We start from the raw sequence: 13,097 nt of genomic DNA on the forward strand, positions 1-13,097 counted from the left end.
AGTAGTAGTAGCCTATTTTATATTTCGTAATATTACTATTTAATATATTAGTTTATTGTTTCCTGATATATTTTCAAATATATTGTTTTATGTCTTGTTTGTATTTATGTATATATTTGTTCAAAACATCTATTTTACTTTACTTTATTTACTGGAATTGCAGTTTCTGACCCCCAATGACAAATGATTTTCGCATCACAGTTATACAGGCTTTGTAAAACAGGGATTTGTTTTATTTATTGAGATTTATTTATAGAGATTTATACCCTTGCTACTTTGTGAGCAAGCAGGCATAATTAAAATGTATGTGCAGTAAACTGATCATTAGTCTAACTGGAATGCCAATACAATCAAGCAACATTGTGTCCAAGTGTTGTGGAAACATCCTCATAATTAACAAATATTCCACAAAACAAGATAGATTTATCAGGAAGGCAATCAACAGATATGTGCAAGTAGCATTTGTTGTTTTGTTTTGCTTTTTTGTTTTCTCTAAGATCTGAAAACATGCACACTGTCAAAACAGTAGCTTGCATCTTGAAGTACAGTAATTTGGATACATTATTCAGCTCACTTGTCCGGACTCTCCCTATCTGGAATGCTCTGGAATGCTCTGCTAAGCTTCCTTGGGTTAAACTGAAAATTATATGAAGCCTATACCAAATATTTTTTCCCTACTTTATTATTTTAAGAATAAGAAGACTTGGATTTGAGATGCAGGACAAACAGCAGCAGAATTTACAATGTGAAAGCAGCTGCAGAGCTGTCTGTGGTTATAGATAGTATGTCTTAGTAATGCATAATATTGATTAAAAAAAAAACTACTTGAAATGACAGAAAAATGGTAATTTGTTCATATCATTGCTATAGATAACATTATTATTATTTGACAGTTTGCCAGAATGTTTGACCAAGTATTCAAAGTCTATTATGAAAAACTTGAAAGTAATGCATCACTTTTAACTGTCAAGGAGTCTTTCTCTTTATTTTAACCCAAATTTAAATCTGAAAAAAGTGTTGATGAGACGTTTAGTGATTAAATGTTTTTATCTTGAAAAAAGAAACTGGATGAAACATACGGCGATAATTGGTTTAAAAAAAATTACAGGCCATGAATAGAGCGTATCTGTTTTTTTTTCAAGTGGGCCATTAGATTTACAATATTTTACTTTGAATCTGTTTTAATTGTGACCAAAAGTATATCAAAGAACCTACAACTATTTCAAGACAAACCTATGTTCAAAGTGTTATCAAAATCAAAGGAGTTCAAGCTTTTTTGTGATTGCTTTCATATAGAATGACTGCACCCATAAAGCATTTGAAGTTAAAATATGATACAAAAACAAGTGGAAACATCTCATAGGTGAACCTATTTGAAGAGAGTGTAGGCCTATATATGGGTTTTATTGGCATATTTTTTCCCAGAATCCTACTTCTGCTGGAATTATTTTAATCATAGTGAACCAAGGAGAAGAGGAGTTGCCATTCATACCATTTACAGTGAATTGCAATCAGTCCTACTGAGAATATTTTGTGAACTCAAGTGCATTTCATTATTTTGATATTCATCCAGGCATTTATAAGAGAGCACGTTCAAATGCTAAGGTAATGAATGGTTATAATGCTACTGTAATATTAGGGATTAAAGTAAAGTCAGAGTTTGTTATTGGAGCAAATTATAGAGTTTATATATGTGGCATTCTGCTCTTAGATATAAATAGTATTATTTAATCACACTTTAAAAAGGGTCTAATAACGTGATCAACTGTATTCATTACCAGAAATACTGGTTCTTCAGTGAAAAGATTTTTTTTCAGCAAATAATTGAATTAGTAAGTTAAACATATAGATCATATAGTTTCTGTTTTCTTAAATTTTTCATTACATTTTAGTTTTTAATGTTATTTTTGTCATGCAGCATTTTCTTCAGTGCAATATCTAGTGATATTTTTCCACTACATGGTGTAAAACATTTTCTGGGATTATTTTCATTTTTAGAACAGGTTTTACGGTTTATGTAGGACTAGTTGCTATAACTTGCTTATACTAATTATGTCTGCTTTAGCCATACACACTTCAACAGGCTTGCTTATTAGCTAAATTACAGTTTTTGATATTGGTGGCAATTGATCTTTGACACATTGACACTTTGTGAATACACTGAAGGGCAAAAATTACTACACTGTAAAAACACTTTATCCATAAGCTGACTGAAGCACTTGTATTTTTGTCATAAATAGTTTCATAAATGTTTAAAAATAGAAGGGTCATCTTTTGGTCACACTTTAATATTAATGTTATGCAAATTTACTAACACATGGTGTTATATTATTAAATGTGTTGATCTGGCATTAAACAACACCATGACACTGTTGTTTGGCATGGAAACAGAGCAGAAGGTATTTTTCTAACTTGAATGCAGAAAAGATTATTGCAGTGCTTATGTATTGGGGGTTATATTTAGACATATCGGTAAACGCTAGGCAATTTGTCTGATGGTGAATTGTGCTTACTTTGTTCAGTTGATTTCCTGGCAGTCATTTGCTTAAGATTCAGATATAATTTTCAACCACTTAGTTGTATCTTATGATTGAATTGCATGTGAGATTGAAGACAAAAATACAATAGACAATACAATTCATTGACAATAGACAATACAAATCCCTGCTACATTACAGTAAGCAGCATATTAAATATGTAGGCCTATCATTGGATAACATGGATCTGCCACAAAAGCAGGCATGCTGACTTGCAGATAGCTGACTGACGTGTGAGCTTTTGTATCATGCAGGCACCTACTCAGATGCCAATACCAGCATGGGCATGAAAAAGTTGTGGGAACCTGCTAGTTTAACTGTTTGTACAGGTTCCACACACACACACACACACAAACATGCACATATTTGTAGTTTTAATATGTTTGACCTATTTGAGAAAAGTGCAAAAGATAATGTTAGCCACTATACATTTATAGCTGTAAACATGAACCATGGATTCGTTACTTCAGCATGTCAAGGGATGTCAATACTTTAGAAGGTTAAGGACATTATTTTCAACACCCTCCATGTTTTTGACTTCATATTACAATGTTGTATTGCATACAGAAAATTATACTAATCAGCTTTTTCTCAGAATTCCCAGATAAAGGTTTTTAACAGAGAAGCATTTAATTCTGTTCTATTTACTGAATATCTGATTGCATAATCCACAGTTTAAGATGGACAATAGCTTTTTAACTCAGTTGCCAATTTGACAGTGCATAGGTATTGGTTGGAGCTGGTTAAGGGAGTTCTACCCGATGGTGCATGGCTGTAGGAGCTGGATAAGGGAGTGCTTTGGATCCTGTGTGATTGGCCACTCGTATTTCATGTAGTCTGGCCCAAGTTCAGGAGATGCATCTTTGTAGATTATATGTGGGCAGGGATTCTCATCACCCATGCTGGAATGTGTGCTGACTTCCCAAGAATAAAGTTTCACAATCACAAAGACAGTCTCATCATAGTACTCAACACTTAACACGTAAGGGTGACAGAGTGTTCCACCATTCCCTGTAGACTGATAACAGCCCATATCATTTTAGATCCTTCCCAGTATCTCTCAACATGTTTTCCAACATGATGCAACCAGAGTCTTTCACTATATTGCCCCAAGTATGTCAGTATGAATAATACCAAAAGTGAAGAGAACTTGAATGCACTCTAATGTCCCATGTTTTGTGTCGTCTCACTTCAATCATTCCTGGTTATGTCAGGGTGTCAGAGGTATACAGGTTAAGGTTCTGCTGGTGTTGACCTCATGTGCACCATCTGTGTAGGACTTTCAACCCTTGTTATATTTTGAAGCTGGCATGGTTAAGTGGTTAAGATATCCCCCCCCCACTGAAACTCAAGCACCAACTACATTTATTTTTTAATGCAATTCCAAGACCTACTGATACCAGAAAAGTGTATTTTATTATAACACAATTATAGTGTATTCAAGTGCTGTGGACCAATCTTCTTGATCATTCTTTAGGATATTTGAAACGTGTTAAGAGAATAGACAGTAGACAAATCTGCTTCTCCATATCACAGCCTTCTTTGATTCTGAGTCTGTCAGTGCTGCTACAGTCACTGAAATCTAACATGTTCACACTCCCAAATGTGTCTAGAGAATGCACTGACTCGGTGACAAAACCTTTTTCATGTGACAGTATGCATGTCATCTAAAGTTTGGGACGATCCAAAACCGACAAATGTGTTCCCCAGGGCTTTATTCGTGGTTCAGTTCTTTTCTCCTTGTACTGTATGTTTACCCTTGGGTAAAGTTAGTGAAGTGCATCTGACACTCCTTCATATGCCTTTGGAAAGCCAAACGCCATCTTAATTCTGTACTGGTTATTTTCAGTCTCTTCCTTTCACTTTTTTTTTTTTTGGTCCATCTTCAGAAACTTTTTTTTTTTCCCACCAGATCTGTTTTATTTAAGTGACATCAACATTGAAATGTGCTTAAACATTATATTAAGGGCATGGATTTTCAGGAATATATTCCAGAATATAATCTTTTGTTGGAACAATGTTACTTTGCTATTTAGCGACTCGTGTGGTCTAATACATATTGGTCATTAAGCTACAGCCTATTTATTTATCATTTGGCATCTTTTCAGAGTTTATTGAAGTATGAGTCAGCCTATTTAAAACTGTAAAACCTCCAGTTGATTGAACTGCCACTTCGTTCATTTTTGCGATTTCTGTTACGTTTTGCAGTGTCTACTCCATATTTATGAGTCAGGGTATCAAGTGATCGAGTTGTACCAATTAACCTAGAGAGGACACTTGCTGCCACCTCATTTGCACTCATATGGAGTAGGAGCAGTGGTGATGTTTACATGTGGTCCTGCACTAATGCCCCAAGTGTGAGTGGCAGCCATTATTTATTCTGTAAATGAACACATTCACATGTATTTGTTTTTCATGTAGTTGACATTGGATACATAATTAAATTAAGATTATGAATGTGAATCAGCCACCTATAAGAGTGGTAAAATGGTGAGAGGAAGACCCCTGTGACAGTGTACCCACTTTTGGAGATTCAGCCTTTATCACCATGTTCAGATTTTGTTGCTGTTGTTTGTGTGTGTATGTTTGGATTATTCATTTTGAACTGAAATTGCGCCTCTCGAAGAAAAGCCTGCTTTCATCTGCATTTTTCCAATTTTCAAAAATGTTTCACTTGGAAACAATCCACTAAAATTATTCTGTTTCAAAGAGTGGTCTGGGGGTATGTATGGTAAATAAATGTATTAGTCACATTTTGTGTTTTTATTTGCTCTGTGTGTTTTAGACAAGCTCTCACTAGCTCTGAAAGGCTTGTTTTCAAAGTTTTAGTTATGTGAAGCGGCCCAGGGGGTTACCTTGTCACATACTTGGTGATACTTGTTGAATTGAGTTGAATTATTTGATAGAAGATAAATCTTATAAACATTCAGTATAAAAGTTGACAGTATTCACTCCTTTCATTTGATACAATATTAGCAGATGATTTATTTAACTTATGTGTGTGAACTTATGACTACCACTCCATTTATGGTACTAGTATGTTGCCTATATGTTGTATATTTTCAATTATTTGTTTCACAGGTTATAGAGATTCCTGTTGATTGAACTGGGTTTACATATCCCCTGTCTCGGCTCAGTCCATTCAAAGTGTAGTATGAACAGTTTTCTAGGCTGAATCAGTGTTCAGGATTATCAATCACAACACACTGTGGTCTTGCATTATGTATAGCACTACCTGCTTCTACATATATTAACTTCACAATTTATTGACATGTTTAGGAGTGGAAGAATTTTTAGTCATCATGGATGTGGGTGGTCTAGCAGCTGTATCAAGATTACTCTCAGTACATCATCCAACAAAGAAAAACTGTGAATCGAAATTCAAGATAAAGTATAGAAGAGAAACAAAGATATTTGCTTCAGTGGTTCTAGCCAAGGCAATGTCTGTGTATTACTCTATCTTTGGAAGACCTCTTGGAGTAAAAAAAAAACATCCGACAGAACTTTTAGACTGTGTGGATTAAACCTCATAAAGCATGTAATCCAGAATGTTGTGCTGTGAAAACTGCTATAGTCAGTTCCCCATAAAGACACCAGACTGGTACTCTGGCAGTAACGTAAGAGCTTTTATACTAGAATTATAATGCAGTTATAGCCAAAGGGTTTTGCCATTTTCTCATCAGGAAAGCTGGATTTAAATGTATATCCCCCCCAAAAATAAACAGATCCCCAGCCACAAAGCCAGGAAAATAATGAAAAAATAAAATAATTATTTGAATTGTAACAATTGTAATGTTTAATTGTAACATAGCCTGCTCAAATAGGGAATTTCAGTGCAATCCCCAATTTCAATAAAATCCCCAATTACCAGGCCACCCAGAAAGGTGGTTTCAGTTCATAAAAAAGACCGAACTACTGCAGCTCAAATTGGAAAGGTAGCTTTCTTTGAAAACGGAAAACACACCGATCAAACAGTCTTTGAAATATTGCTGATTCCCACAAGTATACAAGAGATGTCAAACACTAAATGTGGAGTGTGTTAGTACTTATTCATTGTGGGATTCAATTACATGTGCTGTAGCAGCATTTCATTTGATAAAAAGGGAATTATATAGTCTTTCCTTCTCTTATATATTAGATAAGTATAAAATTCCCCACTGCATCTTTTATTTGTGTTTCGTGGGGATAACTTAGTTCTCAGAATGCATTGGATCAAGTAGATTATATCAGTATAGTCAACACATGGCTGAAGATTAAATGTCAGTTTCCTCTTTTTAAATCATACATTTTTATGAATTTCTATGAAAGTGTTGAATATATATATATATATATATATATATATATATATATATATATATATATATATATATATATATATATTGGTTTTTTTTTGGCTGTTCATGTAAAACTGTGTGAACTCTGTATTGCTTAGTTGTCATTACACTTCAATTTAAATTTGGGATGATGTTCTGTAGTCTGTCTTTCTTCACACAATTTCCAGACTAAACTTCCCACTGCACTTTTCACATGGCTGTCCACTTTCTCCAATTCACTGAAAGGCATTCTTATCCCATTTAAGCGAAGCCTGACTCATTTGGCTCTCAATCAGATTCCTGTTATATTGTGCAATTTCAATTAGGGGTTTTCCTTTTACTATTTCCTCTCTTTGTGTTTACTTTTTATTTCACATTTGTAGGCTACAAAACTACATGTACATGCAAGACAGTGGATGCCAGTGTTTTCTTGTTGTGTGACAATTGTTGCTAAGTAAAACAACCACTGCCTACATTCGTGTATTATTGTAAACAAAGAACCATAATAAGAAGTCTTATTTAAAACAAGTTTTATTGTATTCTAGACTAAACTAGTATTTTATTTTCACAACTATTTTATAGGTTGTCTCTACTCATTTCGCTCTTTTTTCTTTTCTTTTTTTGTTTATTGAACATCATTAAACTGAAATAAAGTTAAGCTGATTGTGGGAAGAGTCTCCAGGGCATGTACCCTATACTTCATGCCAGTGCGGTATGTAAATGGCTTCAACAGAAACTGGCATAACAGTAATTAAACAGTTGAGATGAGTGATTCTGCGGTGGAGCACAAACTCTCTCCTAATTTACTCCTCCAAGATTTCACTGATTCTAATTTCAAAGCTGTGAATATGCCTGAGTGATTGGTTATGGCACTGTGATAAGTATACATCTTGGAAAAGGCGGATCTGGATATCTTGGACTGGGCAATTGTGGGCATATACACTCACCTAAAGGATTATTAGGAACACCATACTAATACTGTGTTTGACCCCCTTTCGCCTTCAGAACTGCCTTAATTCTACGTGGCATTGATTCAACAAGGTGCTGAAAGCATTCTTTAGAAATGTTGGCCCATATTGATAGGATAGCATCTTGCAGTTGATGGAGATTTGTGGGATGCACATCCAGGGCACGAAGCTCCCGTTCCACCACATCCCAAAGATGCTCTATTGGGTTGAGATCTGGTGACTGTGGGGGCCAGTTTAGTACAGTGAACTCATTGTCATGTTCAAGAAACCAATTTGAAATGATTCGACCTTTGTGACATGGTGCATTATCCTGCTGGAAGTAGCCATCAGAGGATGGGTACATGGTGGTCATAAAGGGATGGACATGGTCAGAAACAATGCTCAGGTAGGCCGTGGCATTTAAACGATGCCCAATTGGCACTAAGGGGCCTAAAGTGTGCCAAGAAAACATCCCCCACACCATTACACCACCACCAGCAGCCTGCACAGTGGTAACAAGGCATGATGGATCCATGTTCTCATTCTGTTTACGCCAAATTCTGACTCTACCATCTGAATGTGTCAACAGAAATCGAGACTCATCAGACCAGGCAACATTTTTCCAGTCTTCAAGTGTCCAATTTTGGTGAGCTTGTGCAAATTGTAGCCTCTTTTTCCTATTTGTAGTGGAGATGAGTGGTACCCGGTGGGGTCTTCTGCTGTTGTAGCCCATCCGCCTCAAGGTTGTACGTGTTGTGGCTTCACAAATGCTTTGCTGCATACCTCGGTTGTAACGAGTGGTTATTTCAGTCAAAGTTGCTCTTCTATCAGCTTGAATCAGTCGGCCCATTCTCCTCTGACCTCTAGCATCAACAAGGCATTTTCGCCCACAGGACTGCCGCATACTGGATGTTTTTCCCTTTTCACACCATTCTTTGTAAACCCTAGAAATGGTTGTGCGCGAAAATCCCAGTAACTGAGCAGTTTGTGAAATACTCCGACCGGCCCGTCTGGCACCAACAACCATGCCACGCTCAAAATTGCTTAAATCACCTTTCTTTCCCATTCAGACATTCAGTTTGGAGTTCAGGAGATTGTCTTGACCAGGACCACACCCCTAAATGCATTGAAGCAACTGCCATGTGATTGGTTGGTTAGATAATTGCATAAATGAGAAATTGAACAGGTGTTCCTAATAATCCTTTAGGTGAGTGTATAATACATTCCACTTCTGTTGACCCACATCACAGGAACATGTTTTGAATCTCGAAACCTCCGCCTTTGTTACATGCTGACCAAAAATTAATATTACACTGACTTCTTAGGAAGTGGCCTATGCATTAAAGTTGTTTATTAGTTGCACAAAACAGTCCATATTGATCTGCAGATTAAATCAGGGCAACTTGATGCATCTATAAAGCAGACCTGACGGTGTGAAACATACACACACAAGGATTGTAGTCAAGGCTGTCACAATCAGCCCTCCAGAGTATGTGATTCCATTTCTGTTAATAACCTTTATTCTGCAGACAGCCCCACTGTAATAGAGTATTATATGAACAAAATATGCATGGGAAAAGAGAAGCTACCATTCCCTTTGTCCTTGAGATTCTTGATGAATAATGGTCTCTTGCTGCAAGTGTTCAAGAATTCTTTAAGTTATAGCTTTTATTTAAGTGGCATGAAGAATGTCTCCATTAAAAACCAAGAACACTTATTCAGAACCTGGTGTATATCTCAGCAGTGTACTTGAACTGATATAAAGTTTGATGTTCACAATTGATTGAATATTTCAGGTTTGTGCTCTTTGTCCAGTTCAAGCATTGATCAGATTACACATCATTAGGCTGCTACAGTATTTCAGACCTCATGAGAGATGGGCATACATTTCATATTTTAAAGGAGTGCTTTTCTGTTCTCATTTAATTTGAAAATAATCCCAGGTACATTTATTTACGGTTCATTAGAGAAAATATGATATCCTATAACATTGTTGAAATAGTCAAATAAACAAAGCCATTGTTCATAATATATTCAGCACTTTCAAAAAATAAATACAGTTTTTGAAATCTCATGTGATCCATTTTAATTAAACAAGTCAATGTCTTAATGACTGGAATTGTTTTTATATATTTCTTTCTCACAAGTAGTTTTAAACAGTCACACGTGCTTAATATGACTTATGACAATGTGGCTTCATTCAATGCTTTCTAACCACTGCATTGAAAAGTGATATCAAAATACAAACGAGCTGATATGATGATGAAAAATGCAACATCCTAACTCCCAGACAACCGCGGGCATGTCTCTATTTTAATTATATTTTACTGTGCTGGCACAGGCAGTCAGAGTTTACTATATATTAAAATAAATTGAATTAAATTCTGGAATTGCAGGACATTTCCAATTAAGATCACCTTGATGCATGTTTTACCTCAGACTCCACAAACTAGCCAGACTCATGCAAAAGTCAGTTGTTGTCATTGTAACATTTTCCAAAGCTCAGTTTCTTGATAAAAGACATTTTTTATAAGCTACTTTTTTCACTGTATTTGAAAATCCTGGGTGTAGAATTGATGGTAGAAATGTAGTATAATGTTCTATTTTACATGTCTCAGTATAGGCATATTTCAGTTTAATTTGAATATTTTGCAAATGGATTTGTAAGGAACCAGTTTTGTACTTAAAGGAAGGTAGAATATACTTGGGAGAACATGGAAGTGTAGAAACACTAAACATCCCAGAATATACAACGCTTGTCAATTGAACAAAAGAAGAGTGACACAAAATTTTATGATAAGGAACAGCAATCTCCTAGTCAATCCTGTGACACCCTCTCCATTCTGTCCATCAGGATGAGGTTCCTTGACACACAGACTGTGTCCCCATGCCTTTACTGCAGTATACCATCACCGTTTTGGATTGTTTTCCAAAAGTGCAGAAATGTCATCAATTGTTAGTCTGTTTTTCTTACGCTTAGGTTTTTGCAGTGTATAAATTTAGTCTTTGCACTTATTGTTGATCGTATTGTCAGTAGAATTATGTGTAAGGGCAATGAATTTGTAATTCCACAGCTGTTTTATATCCCTTTTTACATTACTCATTGATTTACCACATGCTAGATTTGCCATCAATCTCTCATCTTAAGTGATTTGTCAAGACTCTTTGCCAGTCTGCTATAAATACCTTCCCTTATTTCTTGCAGTGCACTTAAGCAGATGCCATCTGGACATGCCATGGTAGTTAGTTTGCCACTGCACCCTACAAAACCTGTGTTTAGCTAATGCTCAGAATACAAAGCACAGTGTGGTGATGTTTTCTATTGCCTGGGGAACACATTATGTTTCATCAGTGGTTAAAATTTGAATTAAGTATTTAGTTATTACATCTGCAGTTTATCATATAAATTGAAACCACTAATGATTAACCTCACTGCTGTTCTGTTGTTGATGAACATTCTTGTGAGTCTGTTTGCTACAGATATTTTATACATTAAAAAAATCATTGTTTTATGCCAGCCTTGCTTAAATAATGTTTGTGTCATGCTATTAAATTATTTTCTGCTCAGTACTAAAACTTCCCACACACATTGTGGGAAAAGGACAAGGACATTTTGCAATAGCATAAGAATGTTCCAATGTATCCTCAATTACGGTGAAACTGACTTTAGAAGTTTGAATCATGTGGTTGTAGACAGAAAATGAATACTTTAGACATCTACAGTTATTTAATTCCAGTAAAACTGTGGGCTTCTGTGACTGGCCTGACAGGAATTGTGATATGTCAGAAAAAAGCACATCAAGCAGTGGTGTCTTGAGCCAGGGTCTTGACCTTGGGAGTATTTCCTTTTGTTTGTCATTCTGTTTGAAAAAGATGTGGCTCATCAGGGATTTAAACTAAGCCAAAAAATCAGACAGCACTAAGACCACTCAGTGACGAGGGCTTTTACAGGACATGTCTGGCTCTGGGTCACTGGCTGGCCTGTGGGGAATTCGGCAACAGTGCAGATTAACCGGCAGCAGCAGCTGAGCAACTGCAGATCAGACACACAGAGCTGAGGAAAAAAGATAGTTGGGAGAAAGTTAATGATGTTAGTTTGGAAAGAAAAAGAGAAGAGGAGAAAAAATAAGTGTAATTCACACCATTTCATTTACATTTGATGGTAATGTGTAATCCAAGGACATGTATTTTCAAGAAGATTAACAATAATAATAGTAGTTTATTTAAAAAAAAAAAAAAAATTGCCATGGAAACACTGCTGGGTTGCATACTTGCAGCAACATGTTAACCGTGCATTTTTTGAGGTTTTGTTTCACTCTCTTTGCCTTGAAATGGCTTTTATTGACATTGTTGAGATCAGCTCGCTTTCTAGTGTTGGATCCATGTAGTCAGTAGGTCATTTCTCACCATCAGTCGGTACACTTACATTCACATTCCCCTTTCTTAAATGTGCTTAATATTAAACCCTTTATCCCCTTCATATGATCTAGCATTACAGTTAAACAATAAATTGGGGAATGATATGACGCTGTTCTTAAGAATTGTAGTTAGGTATGGGGGCCGAACATAGTATGTGCATACTATATTGGTTTGTGTGTGTACTATACCGGTTGTTCACGTGACTGAAGTGGGCGGGGTGATCTTTGTCCTCAAGCAACACATTACTAGATGACTTCACCATGTCATCTGAGCAAGACATTACAGATTACCTTTTATGTATTGATCACACCGTGCCCATGGCTGACACTTATGGGTCGTCGTTTGTGTCATACATCATTTTGTGCACGCAAAAGGGCTCAATTTTTACCTCTGAAGGATCGGAACATATTACCAAATGAAGGTTGGTAAGCTTCAGTGGTGATAATTTGCATAATTTAACGATGATGTCACATGAGCTACTAGTGTACAGTTGTTGTGTTTTTTTGTTTTGTTTTTTTACAGATAATCCATATAAACAAAACATCCTGTTGTAGTATAAAGTAAATTATCTAGATTATTTATTGACAATGAGACTTGATTGTGCTTGCATGAAACATGTTAACCTTCCTAAGCACCTTACTCATAATACAGTGTATGCACAGTGATGTATGCATGTTAACTTTAATTTGTATGTTCTTCAATACAGAAAAAGTTTCATAAATAATGAATTGTGTAACCCCTTGATGAATATACCAGGTGTTCAGTAAAATTAAAAGACGCAACTATACTGAAAGTAGACACTGGAACACAGGATACCTTAACATTTGGGTTAACTAAAGACTCCCTTCTACAGTTAAGAGTTTGGGTCAACATTATATATT

At 35.8% G+C, this 13,097-nt stretch overlaps 1 protein-coding gene across 1 annotated transcript in view; it reads left to right on the forward strand.

The window, feature by feature from the left end:
- The window catches only part of tfpia (tissue factor pathway inhibitor a), a 32,977-nt gene that overhangs the window by 749 nt on the left and 19,131 nt on the right, over positions 1-13,097 (forward strand). The gene's annotated exons all lie outside the window — the stretch shown is intronic.

This window comes from Amia ocellicauda, chromosome 16 (assembly GCF_036373705.1).
Source record: "Amia ocellicauda isolate fAmiCal2 chromosome 16, fAmiCal2.hap1, whole genome shotgun sequence".
NCBI classification, from domain to species: domain Eukaryota; kingdom Metazoa; phylum Chordata; class Actinopteri; order Amiiformes; family Amiidae; genus Amia; species Amia ocellicauda.